A 20,237-nucleotide genomic window follows, 5' to 3' on the forward strand; every position below is an offset into this window, starting at 1 on the left:
GTTAGTACTTCATGTGTGGCAGGCATTACCTAATCTATTCATCACAGCGACCCTATGAGATACACATTTTTCCTCTGTGTAAAAATTGAGGAAGTAGACACAGAGACTAAGAAACATGCTTAAGGTACCCTAGCTGGCTGAAGCAGAACAAATCCAGTATGTCTGAATCCACACTTCATGGCCTTCCCAATCACCTCAGCCTAAATCTTCATGCAGCTCCTTTTTAAAAAGGAATACAATTATGGAGATAATGAACAGTAACAAAAAGCACGGGATTATTGTATTTCTCAAAATATCCAGATGTCTTCAAAGATTCCAGCAAGCCAGAGTCTATGGTTTTGCAATATTGCAAGTATTTTTTTCAGTATAAACTACCAAGCCACAAATTTTGGCTATCAAGCCTCTGCTATAAGAATCCAATTCGACATAATCATGCCTCTGATTATTTCTATTTGCTCTTGCCTAGAGGTCTGGAAAGACTACAGGTTTTACAAACATAAACACAGGGCTCATGATGCTGTTGGAATGTTCTACCTTCCTGTTTTCAAAGCAAGGGCGCCCTGCTTTGACAGGATTCCACAGAGGGAACAAAGGAAGCTTCTATGAGATAACTTTCGAACTCAAACTCATAAGAGTTAGTTGTGCAAACTTTGATAATATTAATTTGCTCAATATTTAAAATCTGATGGGAAGTGGACCATAGAAAGGAGACATAGACTCCTGCCGTATGTGAGTTCCACAGAGGTAGGCAGGCTGGGGTCCAGTTTATCTCCTCAAACATTTACTGAGCGTGGCCTTTGCCCTAAATGAGCTCACAGATAATGGAGACAAAGCATTTGGTAATGAGACCACAATAAAGATAAAAGTAAGGAAACACCCTAAATTTAGTTCCTAGTTCCTAAGAAAAGACTGACTTTTGGGCTGGAAGATTAGAGAAAGATACAGAAGGAATGGCCTTGAGTGTCAAGCTAAGATGTTGAGACTTGATCTTGTAAATAATGGAGAGGAAGAGGAAGAGTAACTTAAGTACAGTGTGAAGGTCAGGGGTGGAAAGACACACCTGAGCTTAACTACCATGGACACAAAAGAACCAAAGTGAAAGGACAAGGACAGAATTTTTTCAAGATGCATAAAGCTAGTGACAGAATAGTTGAAAACGAATGAAAGGGTGTAATCAAAGATGACTCAAAATAGTGGTTCTAGACAGCATATCTTGTTTAATAAAGAATATGAATTACTCATAAGCGGAATGGGATTTACTGAGAATGATTAGTTCATTCTAATACATACCCATACCAAAGCACAGCAGAAAATCCAAGCGAATTCAGCACTCAGGGTGGAGAGGGATAGTGACACTGAGTAACCGGTTGATCATTTACAGATGCATGTGGTCCAGACAAACCAGGCAGCCACTTCCAATAAGCGTGACACTGATGTGTGCAGCCGGATGGCTCAGTTGGTTAGAGAGTGAGCTCTGAACAACAGCGTTGCCAGTTCAATTCCTACATGGATCAGGGAGCTGCGCCCTCCACAACTAGATTGAAGACAACTAGCTGCCGCTGAGCTTCCAGAAGGGCGGCCGGATGGCTGTTGGTTAGAGCTCGAGCTCTCAACAACAAGGTTGCCTGTTAAATTCCCACATGGGATGGTGGGAATTTAGTTGCCCCCTGCAACTAAAGATTGAAAACGGCAACTGGACTTGGAGCTGAGCTGCGCCCTCCACAACTAGACTGAAGGACAACGACTTGGAGCTGATGGGCCCTGGAGAAAAACACTGTTCCCCAATATTCCCCAATAAAAATTTTTTTTAAAAAAGTGACATTGGCATGTTTAGGTTTCTTTCACATGGCCTGATCACTTCTCAGTTGCAAAATGCAGAGTGCAAGTGTTTCTGATTCCATCCAACTCAGCTAGACTCCCACTGTCATAAGCAGAAACACCACAGAATTCACCAGAGGGCCAAATGGAGCTGGTGTTTTCATGTGGTCGTGGATCTGGTTGGCTATGGAGCCATTCACCAAACTGCTACCACACCTAGGCAGAGCCTGCTTTCATCAGCAACCACATCAATGAGCCCATCTAGACTGACCTAAAAATCAGCAATAATCTTACGCCACCCCATCCACAGTTGTCTCATGACAGGTAATGGGCATATGATGACAAAAGAACGTAGAAATAACACTAGCCATAGTCTAGCTGCCTAAGGGGAAACGAAGAAATTAAGGAATGGCTCACTTAATGTAGACAGTATCAATAATATTTACATGGAACTAGGAAGGACAAATCATTGAAGGGTCTTAATTATAATCTCTGAATTCATAAAACACAACCTTGACACATGCCGAGATGAGTGAATCAGCAGAAAGTGGGGAAAGAGAGCTGTGGTCAAAAATCAAACTGTACATGGTGAAAACTTGCAAGCACATACTGCACTTATTTTCAAATTATCAATGTGGAACAGCCTTTCCCAACCCATCTCTGGGTCATTTTTTTTCACCCAATAAAGTCTACCGCCTGAGCAATTACATAGATTTAGAAGAGAAGAGAATCTGACCTATTTATAACACAGTCGATTCTCCATTATTTCCAGGCTCTCTCAGAGGCCATTTGCTTTATGTTATTATCTGACCTCTGGGCATTCCATTGTCCATTATCACCTCCACAGGGAAAAATAGGTGAATCTCAAATTCATCCATTTAACTATTTATTAGTAGTGCTGCTGGTAAAGGGGTAAAGGCAGAAAATGGCGAGTGTACTGTACAACAAATGCACTCCTTAATCATTAGGCACTTATCCACAGACTTCGTTCTTTCAGTGAGCAATCACCCTGAATTAGATTTTTTTAGGGCATGGAAAAATTTACAGTTGAGTTTGGAAATTACCCAAAGTTCACCTGCCCTCTAAAGGTAATTAACGACTGCTACAAAATAAGATAAGCAACCCGAAGCAATTTTCTCCCGTGTGTAAAACGGGGTTATGAGCAATATTACTAAACAGAACCAACTTAGCAGGGTTTTTGTGAAGATGTAAATGTAATAATATACATGAACTGCATAAGCAAAACTTTAAACAAACTCTATGATCAATGCAATTATTATCATTGTTGCTAATTACTGTTCTATCATTAATTCCCCTGGATGAGAATGTGGCCTTACTAATATTCACTGTGATTCAAGGATCAGGAGATATACTGTTTCTAAACAGTCTCATAAATCATAAATTGACATTATAAAATCTTTCAGGGTGGTGTTATAAGACCCCAGCATTAAAGCATAGTAACATCTGAGGAACATCTCAGATGTTTCCCATCGGCATGGAAAGTGTTGCCAAGGTATAGACATCCCAGAAGGGACTAAGGGTTAAGATGGGGACATATCAAAATATTTTCCACCATCATCTACTCCTTGCAGCCACTGAAAATTTTGCTGAAAACTGGGGAGGAGAGACTGAAGTGTATTTATAGGTACACACACACACTCCACATGCATGCCGTCATCTCTGTCCATGAATCGATAATCCACCATGCAGGTAGCCAGGTGTTGTTAGAGTTGTTTCTTGGCCAACAAGAAGGATTTAAAGTCCAACTTCTGCCACCATCATGATCACATCAAACCCTAGCAGTTTAGAATTATTGTGGCCTTTCAATGCTCTTTGCTGCATTCAGTGTGCAAACCATGAAGACTAAGGTGGGTCCTGCTTTATGGAGACAGAGTGACTAAGGCGTTATGATTTCTAGTCTTCTTTTCTCCTCTCTGAAGGGCCATGGCTCCTCAGATGTCACCATCTGGAAATAATGTGCCTAGGATGAGATAAACAAAATAAAAACAAAGAGCAAAAAAATGAAAATGAGAGCAAATGCATGAATCTTTCACAAGTTCTTTGCTTTGCTCTCTTTCATTACGCCAAGAAAGATACACAAAGTTAATGTGATGAGTTAAATTTCTCATGCCATGGAAACCACATCTGTGTGAATATCTACTTCACTGATGGTTTTACTTGATGCCAAGAAAGAGATATCATCAAGTGAAATTATTTCTTCTTTAAACAGATCTTCCAGTGTGGCATCGGAATTGCCTCATGTGTGGTTTGGAGAGCTTGATGCTGATCTGGGTTGGGTTACCAGCAGGCATTTGCCTGACAAACCTGCTTAGAGTAAGGTAGGAAGGTGGTGGTTGTATTGTTTCCCCCATATGGGAATGCAAAAGCACTTCTGAGGAACCACTCCCTTTCACTAGATTATGAATCCCCTTGTCTCCCAGGTGGGCCAGCCTGAGTATGCATTTATTCATTCTATTCATTGGTACAGAACCTGATGCATTGGGCTGTGATGTTAGCACTGGGGAGATGGAACGAACGAGCCAACGTTCTTAGAGTCTACTGGGGTAAACAGACATGTGAACAGTCCAGTTATAATACAACACGAAGAGGGAACTAATAAAGGTACAGAACAAATGCTGTAGAAGCCCAGAGTAAGGAATGATTGACTGGAAGAAAGGTGAATTTCATGTTGGTCTTAAAGGAAAAGAGTCTGCCAAAAAGAGAGTAAGCAGGTGATATTCTAAGGGTATGCGAAGAGTATAAGCATGGGAAAGGCCAAGTGTGAAGAGGAACACGCCTTCCCATCTTTGGGACATGGTTGCAGAGGGTATGTGCTTAAGAATAAGGCCTGTGTGAAGGTTTGAGATCCAGATCGTCACATCTCACATGTCATGATAACAAGTTTGAGCTTTATCCAGAGGAACAAGGAATCTAAGCAGTAGGTGACAGAGGCAATATGATGCTATTTATCTTTTGTAGGGAATTACCTCCGGGGACACCAACAACAATCCAGTCTGGCGGTTTAGGGCGTACTGATAGACGGTAGAAAGATCACACAGAAGACTGTGGCTACCGAGAGCGAAGCCAGCCCTGAGGTTTGGCCCCATTGAAGGTTCTTTCCTAGAAGAGTGGGGTTAAACTGAGCAATATTTCCCAAAATGGAAATATTGCAAAATGCATAGAAAAAAATACTCTCAGAAACTCACAAATGACTATAAACCAGAGAAACGTTTATAAAACCACTGAGTCTCTGGGTGGGAAAAATTTTTAAAAATTCTCTAAGTCAGCAGTCTCCAAATCTGGCAGCTTTTGAGCATCTACATTCAAAGGCTTCATCATAGACTTAATAAATCAGAATCTCCAGGCCTAGAGCCTAGGAACCTGCATATTTAACCACCTTCTCCAATTAATTCAGATGGATAAGTCAAGTTTGGAAAAGGACAACTCTAGGCCAACCCATCAGATTTCTTGGTGAGCAGAGACAAGTTCTTCTTTGAAAGAATAGCCCAAATGTCCAGCAGGAAACAGCATGGTGCCTCGTGCAAGGTAAGGAACCAACCTTTGTCAATCCTCAGTTCCAAGCGCGTGACTTGAACGGCTGTTTGCCTTGCATTCCTTTAAGACTCAGAGATTACTAGAGCTGGGTTTTAAATTCCATTGCTGTCAGCACTACTGGACTTGTTCTTACCGATTAGGGTAAAAACAATTTTTTAAACCACTTCCCAAGGAATTTTAATCTCTCTTACATGTGCTAAAGCTGTAAACAAGGTTTTATTGTTTTATAGTGGATGAAATGTTGGTTCAAAAGATACTAAGATGTGAACAGTCTACAAAATACACCCTAGTGTCTGCTTCTCTCTTCTCCAATTTGATTCATTGTATGTATCTACATAACATTATTTATTACGTGATCTTAACAGAAGCTTCTCTGCTTCCAATCTTGGAGGTCTGGGGCATGCCTAAAATCTTGTTAAACATAACTCTCCTACATCAATAAATTTACAGATTCATAGTATCAAAAAAAAAAAGAAGAACCAAATCTCAATTGTTAAGTAAAATGCAAATGTCATACTATGTATTCATGCAATTATAATGATAATTGAAAAATTATCCCAATATTGCATATTTTGACCAGTGCCTCTGAGCACTGTATTTGTTCAGAAGTATCTGTGGTAGAAGCAGTAAGAAGCTCCTGTACTTAAATTAATTGAAAATTACTTTCTAAAAGAAATATTTTCATGCTGAACTGATAACCCAAGAGCATTATTTTGACTCTAATATCTATCATTAAACAAGCAAGGTATAACCATTCTCTAAGTACAGAAGGCTTATATAAACCTAACAATAATTTACATGTTAATTTTCTACATTAAAATATCTTCATGACTCTGCCAAGAGTCATGTGTGAGATGAACTGTGTGAAGGAAGTGTGGAAAATTCACTCGGGAAAAAAAATCTCTGAACACTGACAAAGGCATAAGAACAGCTCCCTGCGACCAGTATCATAGCCCAGACCAGAACTTGGTACAAGCCGCCAGTCACCAGTGGAAGGATGCATGGAGGTGTGTGGGAGTGTATGCAGAGGCACCGCTCAAATGCCAAAGGCTATGCTGTCGATTGTTAGGGAAACTACCTTTAAGCAGGACCCAGCTGACACCACTGTCTGATTCCCCAGACTTAGACAAGTTCTCATTTCTGCCCTCCCTCCCCTCTCTGCCCCCTCTGTCACCATCAGCCTATACTGTGCACCACCAGCAATGAGCTCATTCTGCCAACTGCATGGAGTGCTTATTTCCTTTGCTGTCCTTTCATGCTCCATTACACGCATAAATAATGAAATTTTGTTTTGCAGGAGAGGCTGCATCCTGTTAGTGAACAGGTTCAAGGAGTCAAAAGCTTTCTTTGGGATTCCAGAGAAATGGCAAAAATATTTGTAGAGGGAGAGAGTAACATAATGGAATCATTATCATGTTGGAGACAGAATGATCTGCAGTCAGCATTTATTAAGCTTCTACTGTGTGCCAGACAGGTAGACATTTTACATACTTATCTCAAACCTCAGAAGAACAGCTCCGTGCGTGGAAAGTATTTCCTCCCATTTTATACTTGAGGAGACAAAGACTAAACGACACTGAAAATTTTGTCTAAGTGTCCAAAACTAACAAGGAGCAGAGCTAGGATTAGAACCCGAGACTCTCCCTTTCCAGAAACATAAGGCTCTTTTCATTAATACAGTGTATTCCGACTGCACTGTTTTCAATCATGTATAAAACTGGAATGCAATTAGGTTTTGTATTTCCCTCTCTCCTCACCAACCCAGATAGCCTCCGTGGAAGGATCCGGCCTCGTTTATGTTTGTCTCTCCAGTCTTATTCTTTGCCTGGTACATAGTGAGTGTTAAAAATCATCAACTGAATGAATGAAAAAGCTTTCTTCATCATGTGGTGAATACCTTCTGCCTGCACAAGAATAACTATATCCTTCATGAATACTAAGACATTCACACAAAAATGTTCCCTCACTGCCTTTTGTGTGTTTCTTTACTTAAGAGTTCCCCTAGGGCTTTCTTGGAAAAGTATACCTCCAATTAAAAATAAACGTTATCGCAGTCTATCATATCAGTGACATATGGATTAAATTGGCACCATCTAGCTTAAAGGTATAACTGTACCCCCGCCCCATAGTATCAAAGACTTAGATTTGTTTGTGCATTTGAAAGATGCATACAAACTCCCCACACATATACCTACAGATTTTTCTCATTGTATTAACAAAACTCTTCAGAGGAGTAGTAAACATTTTCCTTCTTCAAATATTATTATTATGTCATTCAACACCAAATTCTGTGAAAGTAACTTGTCATGTTAAAACACAGTTCTATGGCCAGATACTACTCAAATACTAATCAACTTAAAAAAAAAAAAAAAAAAAAAAGCAACTGTCAGACCTCTGACAAATAGTAAATCAGAAACTGAAAAGAACGTTGCAAGCTACGGACTGTCATACATTCAAACCACCGATAGACATATTCCTTCTGACCAAGAATTGTGATCTAACCACACACACTTCACAGGAATGTTTTCTGCAGGCTTCCATTAAGTAACCTTAAAACTATTAGAAGTTAACCTTTATAAGCACTCACATGTATACAAATTAGGAACATAAAATCAACTTGGAACATTTAAAATTAAGTGTCTCAGGTATGGCAATTATAAAAATAATAACTGAACAAAATATGGAGAAATAAGTTGTAAAGAACTGTCCCACAATGTTTTGTGACACTAACAAAGTCAAAATGAGGCTGAGCTTCAGAGATTATGTCAGTGTCAGAATAAATCAGGTCTTTCCATTTATCGATAATGAGCTCAGGACATTTGCCAAACTACTAAAAAAGCAGTCCTTTGCACTAGCCTGCCTTACTTTGCGAAACAAATGTTTTATAAATCATCATATATCTTATTAACGACTGTGTTTTTGTAAAAGGTAACTTGTTTGGCTAACGTAAAAACCCAGTGAAAAGGGGAAACAACCTTACTTCATGGAACATTGATGGTTTCTTCCCCAAAGATCCTCAATGGAGTCCATCTGTGACAAATTCCGTTTCCAACATCAAGCCAAGCTTTCAGGAAAGGCAAGTTTGGCCCTCGCACCCAACTCACCCCAATTACACTTGATCCTTGAAAAGAATACTTGTAATAAAATAGAGCAAACTCACAGAAGGAAACAATGCACCATTAAATGAATGGAAGAAGTGAAGAAGAGGGCCACCAGACAATTTCCTGGTTGGGTGATATCCCACAGTACCCAAAAAAGCTCCTGCAGAGCAGAGCACTCTGGTTACCATGTTATTTATATAAACCCTAGAACTATTCTAGCACATGACAATCATGAAGTGATAAATGTCATCAATTCGAATAATGTCTCTGTATGGGAATATAAAACTTGATTGTGATCAGGGTATTTTCACACACATTAATCTTATCTGACCCCACAACAACCCTGTTGAACTCTGCAGAGAGAAAATTAAGTCTCCAGGAGATTGAGCAATTTGTCCAAGGTCATAAATGTAGAGAGGAGTGTGCTGACACGAGAAGACAGGTTTTCTTTATAAAAATACATCTTTTCTTTCCCCTCAAACAACCTCCCCATTACTTAGTCCCCGCCACAGTTAAGTTGCCCACATCATAAAATTATCCTCATCCAGAACAGGCAAACTTGTAAATAATATAATATTAGAGAGAGTGAAATTCTACTTTTTTAATCTAAATATTTATATGATTGCCATATTTTTTTTACTGTTTTAGTAAAAAAAAACCAAATCCAACGCTGATCATTTTGGGTGGGTTTATAAAGAAAGAAACTTCTAAACTGTATCTGGAGAATTCAACATCTATGTAATAAAATGTAATGGCCATCATTTGGTACAAAGTCAGATGGTGTCAATGAGAACTCTGTCAGCCTTAGGCAGCCCTCAACTTCTTTCTGGCTCCAGTTACCCAATGAGAGGCTAGGCGAGCAAGGCTTTCTCATACCAACTCACAGAGGCAGTTGTGAGGAATAAATGAAATTCTGTGTGTGAGAATCAGAAAATGTAATAGAGGGGAGGCACATAAATGCTAGGTAGGTGTGAATGTACCTTAAAATCAATTTCATTCCTCAGGGCCTAAACAGAATTTCCTGGAATCTCTATGGCAAATGCTTAGCCAATCTCCTCTCCTAAGCTTCACCTCCTCTTTAATATCGACGAAGAAGATTACTATCTCCTGCATTAGTTCTTCTTCAAAATATTTGAGTCCCAGCTCTGGAGCACAGTGGGAGAGGAAACCATCACAGAGGCTATTTTGACACTGGATTTCATAAACGTGATGCCCATAAGCAGCTGGGCTAAGAGTGACACCAACATGTGGACCTATTTCGGGACTGATAAGAGTCTAATGTTTTCCATTCAGCCACATGACCCCTGTTGACTTCAATGGACAATAAATTTGTGAACCGATCTTAGGAGCCACTGTTCTTTTATTCCCTGTTGAAGTAGGTTTCAGTATTCTGCGGCCTAATGGCATATATGAACTTGGGTACCTGACATTTTTCGGTAGGTTTAAATCCAAAAGCCCTCAGGTTCTTAAAAGGTTCAGCTGGAAGAGCATTTTATCTGTGCCTTGAAAGCTCTAAAAGAGAGAACTGAAATACGCATATAACATATGACCTGTGACCTGAGGGGAACAGAGGACCTTTTGCCAAGTTTCTTGCACATTTCCTTAAAAGCAACCTTGTAAGAAAGTGAGAAAAAACAGCTCAGTTCTAATGAGCACCTAATAGGTAGGAGCACCAGAGATTTATTTTGTGAATGCTTCAAAAAATGGCTGAGGTCTTTAACCACTAAACTTCCAGAAAACGTGTGCCCTTATTAAGTATCAGCAGAATAACCGACCAGTGTTTGAGAATCATGAATGTGGCCTTTTGACTTCCCAAATTATATGAGGATATTTTCTTTGACCTTCCCTTATTACAGATCCGTAAAAACGACACTGCTTTGTTCAGGCGACTCAGGACACATGGTGCTGCATGCTTCTGTAGAAACACATCCCACGTTAAATTAAGTTAGAGGTGGTATTTGAAAAATAAATAAATAACGAAGTTCCAATTCACTGCAAATGGTACAGGAGGCCAGTAAGTGGGAAGCCTGCAAGAAAAGGACTTCTTTTAGAAAGATGTTTTACAGGACTTTTTCTGCATCATTAACTCTTCTGGAATCCTGAACATAGCATGATGAATTTCCCTAAAGAAGTAGCTACTGTTTAATTTTGAATCACTTCAAAGAGCCACAGCAGAAGAAATCAAAGAAAACCAAAAAGGCCAGTAGATGTGAAATTCGCCAAGGGGGGAAAAAGAAAAACCATGAAGGTTCTAACAGATTTTGACCATGTACTGAAAATACCACTGATTATTTTGCTACTACAGTGTTTTACTGTTCCATGTGACTGAAATAAGCCTCTGTATTCTTAGGAACACAGGATATTTTTATTACAATATTTGTGTCATAGCTTTTTAAAAGGGAACATATTTTAAAACTTTGAAAAGAATCTCTGTCTTAAAATGGTTCTTGATATTATATGTGAGTGTGTGTTTTACTATAAACAGATACTTAATTGGGAGGTCCCATTGCTGAAAAGAGTAAAAAAGTACTGATAGTCTTACTCCTATCCCCAACATGTAGTTTTTAGAAGAAAAATATAATTAAAAAAAAAAAAAGAGCAAAGAAATTTGGAAGGTGGAGAAAAATAAGAAAGTTGGCTGGGGTACTATAATGGTTATTTAACTGTAATAATAAGAAAATAATAATAATAATTGGTCTTCAAAATGTCTTGCACAAAACCTACGTAAGGTTTTACAGATTTGTAGAAAGAAAACCTCCTAAAAATTCCGTATCTCCAAATACCACTAAAATCAAAAACCATCTGGAAAATGTCTGATAATGGGTATCCACCCACCTAAAAAATTCAGTAAACTTTGTCTTCAATTACGGTTTAGAATAATCAACTCAAATTGAAATTCCGATGTGAATACTCTGAGAAGACAAAGCTGGATTAGGAATCAGATTTTAGGTCTCCTTAAAAGACTATCTGTTTATAGACACCCTCTTCATACCCCACTTTGCCTTTGATCCGTACAGTAAGTCACAGAAGCACAGCTGAATTTAAAGACACACACACACTGCTGCTGCTAGGAAGTCCAGTTACCACATATATGTTCTGAGCTTGAATCAAGTTTCCCTGAAGGGCAATAAAATTTCACTAACATCCAGCAGCACTGTGAGTCTCAAAACATTAGTCTACCTGACTGTACAATCCTTTTATTGGCAGAGGAGAGCACGGGTTTTATTGATGTGGATTGTATTGTCAGTGCTCTATGGAAGAACCATTTAGCAGGCTATTAGCCTGTAACATTTTTATTACTGTTGTTAAATATCATTCCCCATACTGAACGCTGAAATAGAAAAATCAAGCCCAAAAATCTAAATATCCAGAAAGAACTACAGAGCTGTTGGCTTCCCCGCCCCCCACATAATCTGTAGACTCTGATGAGAAGAAAGGAAAACAATGAGTATTCACTTCTCGCAGACAGAGGTCACTAATGGACTGAATTCAAATCACCATGGCAGTAACCACAAAGTTATTAAAGTAATCTAGTGAAAAATGAACTTGAATTGAAATGAAAGACACCAAAAGATGACTATCCTGGAAGATCTGACCTGAATAGAAATAAAATGACATCACCTTGACCTTTTCGGAATCTTCCAAAACCAAGAGCCACCCTGTCAGTCACATTTGCTGTTTTTTGACTTCGGTAGAAGCAGCAATTCTTCCTTGTAGAATACAAAGCTGAAGAGTCAAACTACATCCGATGCTCGTGCTGGGTCTCTACAGATTAAGACTCTGGACTTGTACATATTTGAACCTTTCTTGAAACCACAGCCTCAAACTGGGAAGATATAAGGTTGCTTTAGGGAGCTATGTCTAAATCCTAAATCAAACTCTCCCACAGGCCAGAATATAAATGTAACAGACATCAGAGGAGGTTCAAATTAGATCCAGCCTGTCAAAATCAAACTCAGGTAAGATCACATCATCTGAAATCTAGCACACAGGAAAAATCATGACAGTCTTGGGGACCCCAAGGTGCCCAGCATGGAGTCATTTGGGAATCTACTTTCTTCTGTTAAAAGTGTCCCCTGGAATTTCTAAACCCACAATGAAACTACTTACATGTTAAGACATGGGCATTAAAAAAAAAAACAAAAAAAACCCAGCATTCCTTCCACGCTACATGCTAGCTTTGTAATAGTTTCTGCTATAGTACAGCTAGCCCAATTCTTTTTACAATTTCTTGTACCTACTGGCAGAGACAGAGAATCGTGTTTGAAATTCCATCTTGCAACCTCCTCCAGTTACAGATATTTGCAACTCAACCTGACAGTGTGGTGTTGAACTGTCCACTGTGATTATTAAAAATCCTAAATGGTTTAACCCTATCCTGTTCGGGGCCTTTGAGGAGGGGAGGAAGAAAGGTTGTATTTGGGGGAGCAATAACGTTGTAAAGAAATAAGCAACTTTTCATGGTACGTGTATTACCCAACGATTTATTGTCTTCTAATATGGTGGCCTGTCGATCTTATGGATCTGGCGCATGTTGCTTAGCGATTAAAAAAAAATGTCCAGTTCTAACACTGTAGATACTGACCTAAAATTATACATTAATACTGCAACCACCAAATATGTCTCTGGACAAATACCAAACTGCATTCTATTTACCTCAAAATGTTTGGGGAATCCTTTCACTGTAGATTTAAGAAGGTCATGCCACTTATATCTACAGACAATATCTTCCCGATATGGAAGCTAGCCTTCATATTAGCTATTTGGCTAGGAGAAAAGTTAGACATAATAAATTTAGCAATAAGCCTGAGAGTAAGTGGACATGCCCCAAAGCTCCCTGAAACTCTGGGTGATAAAAGAGCCTCCCAGCTGAGTGGGGAGCAATAGTTCCCACTTACGAGAGGCTTTGCATAGCAAATGCAGCATGCAAAGAAATCTAATCAGCACCTTGCACTCCTGCGCAAGCCTTTACACGGAGTTGTGCCTTGCACCTGATTAGCTTACTGTAAGCTTTACAAGAGATTCCCTACACTAAAATTAATCAAAAGCTCTTGAAGACTGATTTCCATTTACAAGAAGTCACTACGAGTTTCCAGGTGAATAAATAATGATCATAATAAAGATGATCGCAGCAAACGTTGAGCTGCTTGGAAACCCAAAAACTCGACTGTGCGAGAGGCGGCGAGAGGGGACGTTGGGGAGTTGGGGCTAGAATCTTTTAGCTCTCGGAGTGAAAAGCAGGAGCTATTTTATTTTCTTTACTTAGCCTTAATAACGCGGCTATTCCGGAAACGAGAGCTTCTTCTCTCCGCTGCCCCCACCTCAGTGAACACCTGCGACCACTGACCGCCCCCGCACTACCGTGCCTCAGGCCACCGTGGAAAAACCGGCCTCTGCAACACCATTACCCCACACACGAGCGCGCGCGCGCGCACACACACACACACACACACACGCACGCACAAGCATTGCAAATCTCACCCTTCAATCAAAATGTGACTTCTAAAGTTCCTGTTTTATAACGCCAGAAGGTGAATGGAAGGAGGGAGGCAGAGCCCCAGGGATGTCAAAACCAGGAAGGATAATTTTCCCCCTACTTTGAAATTTTTACGCACATCTACCCCGCCCCCATTTGCTTTCCTGCGCCAGCCGAACGCGGTGGGCGAATGCGAGTGGGTTTATATAATTTTTAAAAGATGTTAAATAAGGGTAAGAGGGTGAGGGTGGGAGTGAGTGAAATCCACGCATTATTTCCCTGGATTGAAGAATGCTAAAAGCCGGTGACTCCACATTCTAAATTTCCAACGAGCTACAAGAGGAGGCACCAGCTGGGGCCGAGGGTTATCATCCATTCCCAGGAGAGATTCGCTTCCTTGCACAGCTGCCCCCGGTACTCAGAGCAGCGCCACGGGCCCCTCTAACATTACTGTAGATCTCTCCGCGCTAGGTGCCTGTCCCCGGGATCTTGAACTTCGCCTCCCTCTCACTTTCAGCCAGAACTGGAGAGAGTCAGGAAAGGCGCTGGGAGGGAGCAGAAGCCCAGCAGAGGGGCTAGAAGGAGAAGTTTGGGGGTGCCTGTTACCTGCGAAGGTTCTCGAGGTCTCCTTTCAGCCTTGGTAGTAATCCCGGTCAGCGCCGCGTCCTCCCCCAAATCCAAACTTTTGCTTGGTCCTCCAGGTGGCGGGGGCGGCGACGGTGGCTGCTGCCGGAGCCCGGCCCTTTCGCCCGCTGCGTCGGGGCGCGAGGGTGCGGAGGCCGAAGGCTCAGAGCGGCGCGAGCCTCCCCGTAGCCGGCCGGTGCCCGGGCGCCCCGCTCGCCTCTCTCGCTCTCGCCGTTCTCCCCTACGGAGTCGCGGCATCGTCTTCCCCCGTCCTCCGCCACCTCCGCCTCCAGGACTCGAGCATGCCACTTTCTCTCGGCTCCGGCCGCCGCGGCCCACTCCCCTCCTCCTCTGCCTCCCCCTCTCTGCCTCAGCCACGCCAACGAGTCCCGAAAGGCGGGCAAGCGAGGAAGGCAGCGGAAAGAGGCCCCGCGGCGCCGGGGCTCCTCGGAGACAGAGGACCCCGGGGGGCGTCTGGAGAGCCGGGCGAGCGCGCCTCCGACGCCCGGGTGCCCACCTCGCAGAGCCCTGCGCGGGGCGCTGCGCGGGGCTCGCTCGAGTGCTGCACCGGCTCCGCGTGGGTCGGAAGGCTGCTCAGACCTCACTGCTGCCTGGATCCGACGCGGCCCGGCTAATGTAGGCGCCGCGGCCCCCACCCCCACCCTCCTGACACCCCCGGGAGATGTTTACAGTAATGAATTCGCGGGATCGCCTCCGCGGCTCCCGCGCTCCTCTGCTCCCCCAGTTCCTCGCGCTCTGGCGCGCTCCCCACCTCTAGCCCTCTTTCTCTCCCACCCTCGCTTACTCCCTCCCTTTCGGAGTCCCTCCCACATTTCTGGTTTAAAGAATGCTTGGGAGGCGCGGCCGCAACCCAAAGCTTTCCAAGAGGCCAAGTCAGACTCGGCTCTTAACCCTGTCCTCCCTGAAGAGAGTTGCCAAGCGCGGGGCTAACACCGCGGATGACATCGAGACTGTGCATGCCGCCTCTTTTTACCCAGCACCATCTCACCCACCCCCAACTCTTAGGGATAATGCGACCACCTGAACACTGAAAGCCTATTTACCCCCTTCCCACTTGGTGTTGTACTTCCAATATCTATTACTTAGGTACTAAGAAATGATCGAAGCGTGAGAATAGAGGGGGAAAATATTACAAGTCTCTCAACCAAGATGGCGTTATTTCAAATGCAAGTAACTTTGGTGGTTTGCCTCCCACCCCATCATGAGTTCCCCGATCCCGGACCTTCTTAAATAACTCTACTTGGGAATACAATCCAAAATTGAATATGATTATTTTACACACTCCATTGTTTTTCTCCCTTCACGCTGGCCTCTGGAAAGAGCGTTGTTCACTTTCCCCAAATATTACAACGGACAACCAAATTCAGCCTCACAGATTTAGGAAACAGGCTTGACAGCTAAAGAAGCCTGATTTAAATACAGGCAACATTTCCAATTCCCAATCTCTTTGCAAAAGTGAAAAAGTAATGTAAGAAAACCAGGTGCACGTCTCTTTGGGGGGTGGGGGGTGGTGTCTTGTTTTCTCCTCTAATTTCATTGCCGCAGCTCCTGCCTACAGTAAGCTGCTGTCATGTTCTAACTAGTCTGTACAGAGGCCGAATCTGAACAGAAGAGGGAGAGCGAGCTCGCGCCAAGTGCTGGGCTGCGCAGATACGCGCCGTTGGTGGGGGCCAGGCCGAAAGTACCCACGAGCTTGAAACTAGCACAGGACAAACTCCCGAAGGATCCGTTCTGATAGCGCAGCAGAAGAGTTGGGCAGGGGCGGTGGCCACAACCAGCCGGCTAGGTATGATTTCTCGGTCCTCAGTTCAAAGCCTGAGTCACTTGGCACCACTTTCCCAATTGTTTTCATTTCCTTCGCATCCCTGTTGGGTCTACCGCCTCCACGCACTTGAGCGCTTAAATCGTGTTAAAACGACTTGGAGAAACGCCCGATTTGCCTCCCAGGCACAAGCCACGCACAGATCCACCCAGACGCACACCGGAGAGGTACACTGGCACAGACGCAGACACGACCCGGGCAAATAATGCATAAGGCAAAGATGGCTAGGAAAATGCTTTGACTGACATATACATAGCCAGCTTCTCCCCAAACTCAGTGTGTGACTAATATCCGGAGGGTGGGGCACATGGCTGGGGGAGTTAATTGGACTAGGACAGTGAGTGCCATCTTGCTAAGAGGTTCCAGGAGCAAAACACCAGCGACGACAGCAGCGGTGGCTTCCGCCTCCACCAGCAGCTGCCGCCGGCGAGAGCACCACGCGCTCCCGGAATTTCCCGGGCATCGAGTGTGGGTCCAGCCCGCCCCAGTTACCCCCTTCCCGATACTTTCTTTCCCTGGTTAGTGCCCAGACTTCAACCTTGGTCTTGTCTGGGGGTTACAAAGGAGAAGGGACCGCGGCGGCGCTGAAACCGAGGAAACTAGCTAGAACCGGTGAGCGCGGTGGAGGGATCTTTACAGCCGGCTCCGAGCCCGCGCGGGGATGAATTGGCAGCTAGCGAGGCTCTGCTCCCGCCCTCCTCACTGTCACCTTGCCCCCCTGCACTCAGCGCCTAGAGGTGTTAACCACCCCCTCCCCGCGTCCCACGCAGGCGGCGCAGGGAACTCAATCGGTTCAGCTTGGTGAGCTGCCCGCGTCCTCACCGCCCCCGCTGGCGCGCGGAGAGGACGCGCTGGTCCTAGCTCAGTGCCAGGCCACTGATGACCAGACGGGCTGGAGAAGGACTTGGCTTGGGAGAAAGTAATGCCCTCCCTAACTCGAAGGAAAACGAATTAGCATCCCCCGCATGTTCTTAGCCACTAATCGATCCCGGATTGCGGGCAGGGGGCGTGCTGGTGGCTTTAGACGCTTGCTCTTGATAAAAACGCTGGTGATATTAACAGCAGATGGAGCGGGCTCGGGGTGGGGACGTAGGGACGTTCACATTCATTCTTGGGATGTGAGAGGCTGGATTCCGGCAAGTTTAGTGGCTCTAGAAACTTAATTTAGGATGATGCTCCCAGCAGGCTAGCAAATTTGCGTTTTGACTCAGAGCTCAGTTACAAAACTCCTTAGAGGAAGTGTATTCGACCTGCAAATAGACCTCCCTAAAGTCGGGGGAGAGTTAAGCAGCCTATTTTCTCTCTGGATGAAAGATAAAGACTAAAACATCCCACCCATCCGATGATCACCCCTGCTGGTTAACAACACCCCCCCCCCCAAAAAAAAAGAAAAGAAAAGAAAAAAGAAAGAAACCGCGTGGTGCTCGCGTAGTGGCAGCCCCGGCAGCTACTGGAAACTCCACCTGGCACCACAGCCCCTTTACCTGGCGGCGCGTCTCCTTGCAATGGGCTCATCCAAATCCGACAGGGTCAGGGAGGTGGAAAGGGAAGAAGCTGGCGCGACAACAGCGGGGATCCCGGGGCATGGTATTGTTTTAGGGGTCGCCGCCGAGGTCCCTCCTGCCCATCGTTGAGAACTGCCAACTTGGTCCCGGAGCTGGGTGGACACGCGGCAGCCCTGGAGCAGCCGCCTCGCCGCTGCTGGACTACCAGGACCGAGACGCACCCTGCGCGGTAGCTGCTCAACGCCTCCGCGCCGAGATTGCGGCTAAGGATATCTCCCAGAGCTGGTTCCTCTGTGGTGACAATGGAAGATGCCAAAATTGCGAGTGACGGCGACAGGTTTCGAACGTACAACTAACTAGAAGGTACCCTGCTTCAGACTGGAAGCTACTTTCCCCCTCCCCCTCATCTCCCTCCTACAGGGGAGGGAATTAATTTAACCCTGTATGCGCCCTACACTCCCTGGAGAAGCTGGAATCGACTAGGAAACCGCAGGCGGCGGCTCCCGGGGCAAGAGCTTTGTTCACGTGCGTTTCCAGTGGGTGTGTTGCTATCTGGGGGCACTCGCGTGGCAAGACGCCAGTGGCAGGCTTCCAGCGCCAGACTCCGACATGGGAAGGAGCCCTAGCATTTCATCCGGACCAGACCCAGCCCTCGGAATCTATTTTTCGCCTCCGGTTACCAGATTTGTTGAAGTTGCCAGGGAAGTTGGGTTTTATTCCTTTATTTCTTCCCCCCTTCCTGTCCCCCGTATCATTTCCTTTCCTAGCGGCTCTTTGAATATGTGGAACTCTCTGCTTGTTCTAACTCGAGCTTTTAACTGTTTTGCGTGTGCGAGACGAATTGTGTAAGGAACCCACCTACCCACGCCAAATTTAAATGAAATAGCAAGGAAAACTGCCTCCCACCCGTGCATCCAGTGCCCGCATAAGTCAAATGACCACGTATTCAAATAAGACTAAAACACGGGAAAATGGAGAGGGGTAGAGTTTGAGGGAGTCTGAGATGTGAATAGAGAGATGGAAAGGTGGGGAAGGAGGGGGGCACAGAGCCTTAGAATGGTATAAACAGAACTACAAACAAGAATGACGATGCAGAAAATATAGGAGTTTCAACATTGGAAGCAGCAGGCTAACTTTATGCGCCTAGATTTTGATTGGCATTATTTCCCCGGCTCCTTTGGGAGCGGTTCAAGGAAAACATCAGAGAATACAGGAGCGTCCACCTCAGTCACACAGATGCTTTGCATTTTGTAGCAGCTTCGTTTAAGTGCCCTGGACTCCCAAGAAGTTAACTGGAGTTGGAGAGGAGTCTTTTCGTGGACGCGGATGTAAGCTTAGAAAAGAGAAAACTGACAGCAGAATGCTTCTGCTATCACCGTCACACCCCAATGAGCCAGAGCGTCGCCCAGAGCGCCAACTCAGACACCTTCAACCGACCGGTTCTTTCTCGGAAAAAAAAGAAAAATACCGAGTCTTTAATAATAATTCAGAGGGTAACACGTGGATCTTGCGGAAACTGGGTTATTTTAAAAAGAGAAAAGGTGTTTCTCCACCAGAAAGATGTCCTGATTTCTCTCTGCAACGTACCCCAGTCAGTGAGAATCTGCAATAGCCATTTCAAAAGCCTCCCCAGCCAGGCCAGCCCGCAGAGGCGGTGGGTGGGAAAGCTGTTTACAGCCGCCGGGTGCAGAATTCCGTTGTAAATCCTTCTAGTGTGCCAAGGGGGCAGCAAAGCATAGGGATAGCTTGTCAGGCTCCAGAATCAACGCGAAAGGCCGCGTTTGAGAACAAATACTCATCTACCTGCTTTTAAACATCCATCTTCCTGTGTGTGTCAGTTACATAAGCATCCACATGATACCTTTGATACCTTGATCTAAGATAACAGTATATTATTTTATCTTTAAGAATACATTTTTGATTAAAGGCAAAACAGAACCCTGTACAGGTTTACCTTTCTGATTTATGCTCCTGGAAAATGAGTAAGACTGAAAAAGGAAGAGGGGATGGTTGCAGATGTACAGAATTTGTGTTTTATTACTGCTATTTCCAAATTATAAGAAAACAGTATCATGTGGATGTGCTCCCTCTGTGAGTATGTTGGTGCGATTACTGTAATCTGGATGAGGAAAATGAAGTATGGAACAATATCACACCAAATGTAGGAACATAATCTCTGTAACAAATTTCTTATCCACATGATCTATGAGTCAGCTTTAGAAATACGTGATGATGGGGCCAGAGGAAGCAAAGGAATAGCAAATGTGGTTCCAGGGCTCCAGAGTATGATAATTTTTCAGACTCACAAAACTGTG

The 20,237-nt window shown here is 44.0% G+C and overlaps 1 protein-coding gene across 3 annotated transcripts in view; it reads right to left on the bottom strand.

The window, feature by feature from the left end:
• FLRT2 (fibronectin leucine rich transmembrane protein 2) overlaps window positions 1-18,309 on the bottom strand; it is a 90,798-nt gene extending 72,489 nt beyond the window's left edge. For 2 of the 3 annotated variants that reach the window (XM_033108673.1, XM_033108674.1), the window contains exon 1: window positions 17,902-18,309. The gene's annotated coding sequence lies outside the window, so the exon portion shown is untranslated. Of the gene's footprint in view, window positions 1-14,556; window positions 14,691-17,901 lie in introns of those variants that run through there. The other variant, XM_033108672.1, reaches the window with a different exon arrangement.
• Window positions 18,310-20,237: the final 1,928 nt, after the last annotated feature.

This window comes from Rhinolophus ferrumequinum, chromosome 6 (assembly GCF_004115265.2).
Source record: "Rhinolophus ferrumequinum isolate MPI-CBG mRhiFer1 chromosome 6, mRhiFer1_v1.p, whole genome shotgun sequence".
In the NCBI taxonomy this organism is placed as follows: Eukaryota; Metazoa; Chordata; class Mammalia; order Chiroptera; family Rhinolophidae; genus Rhinolophus; species Rhinolophus ferrumequinum.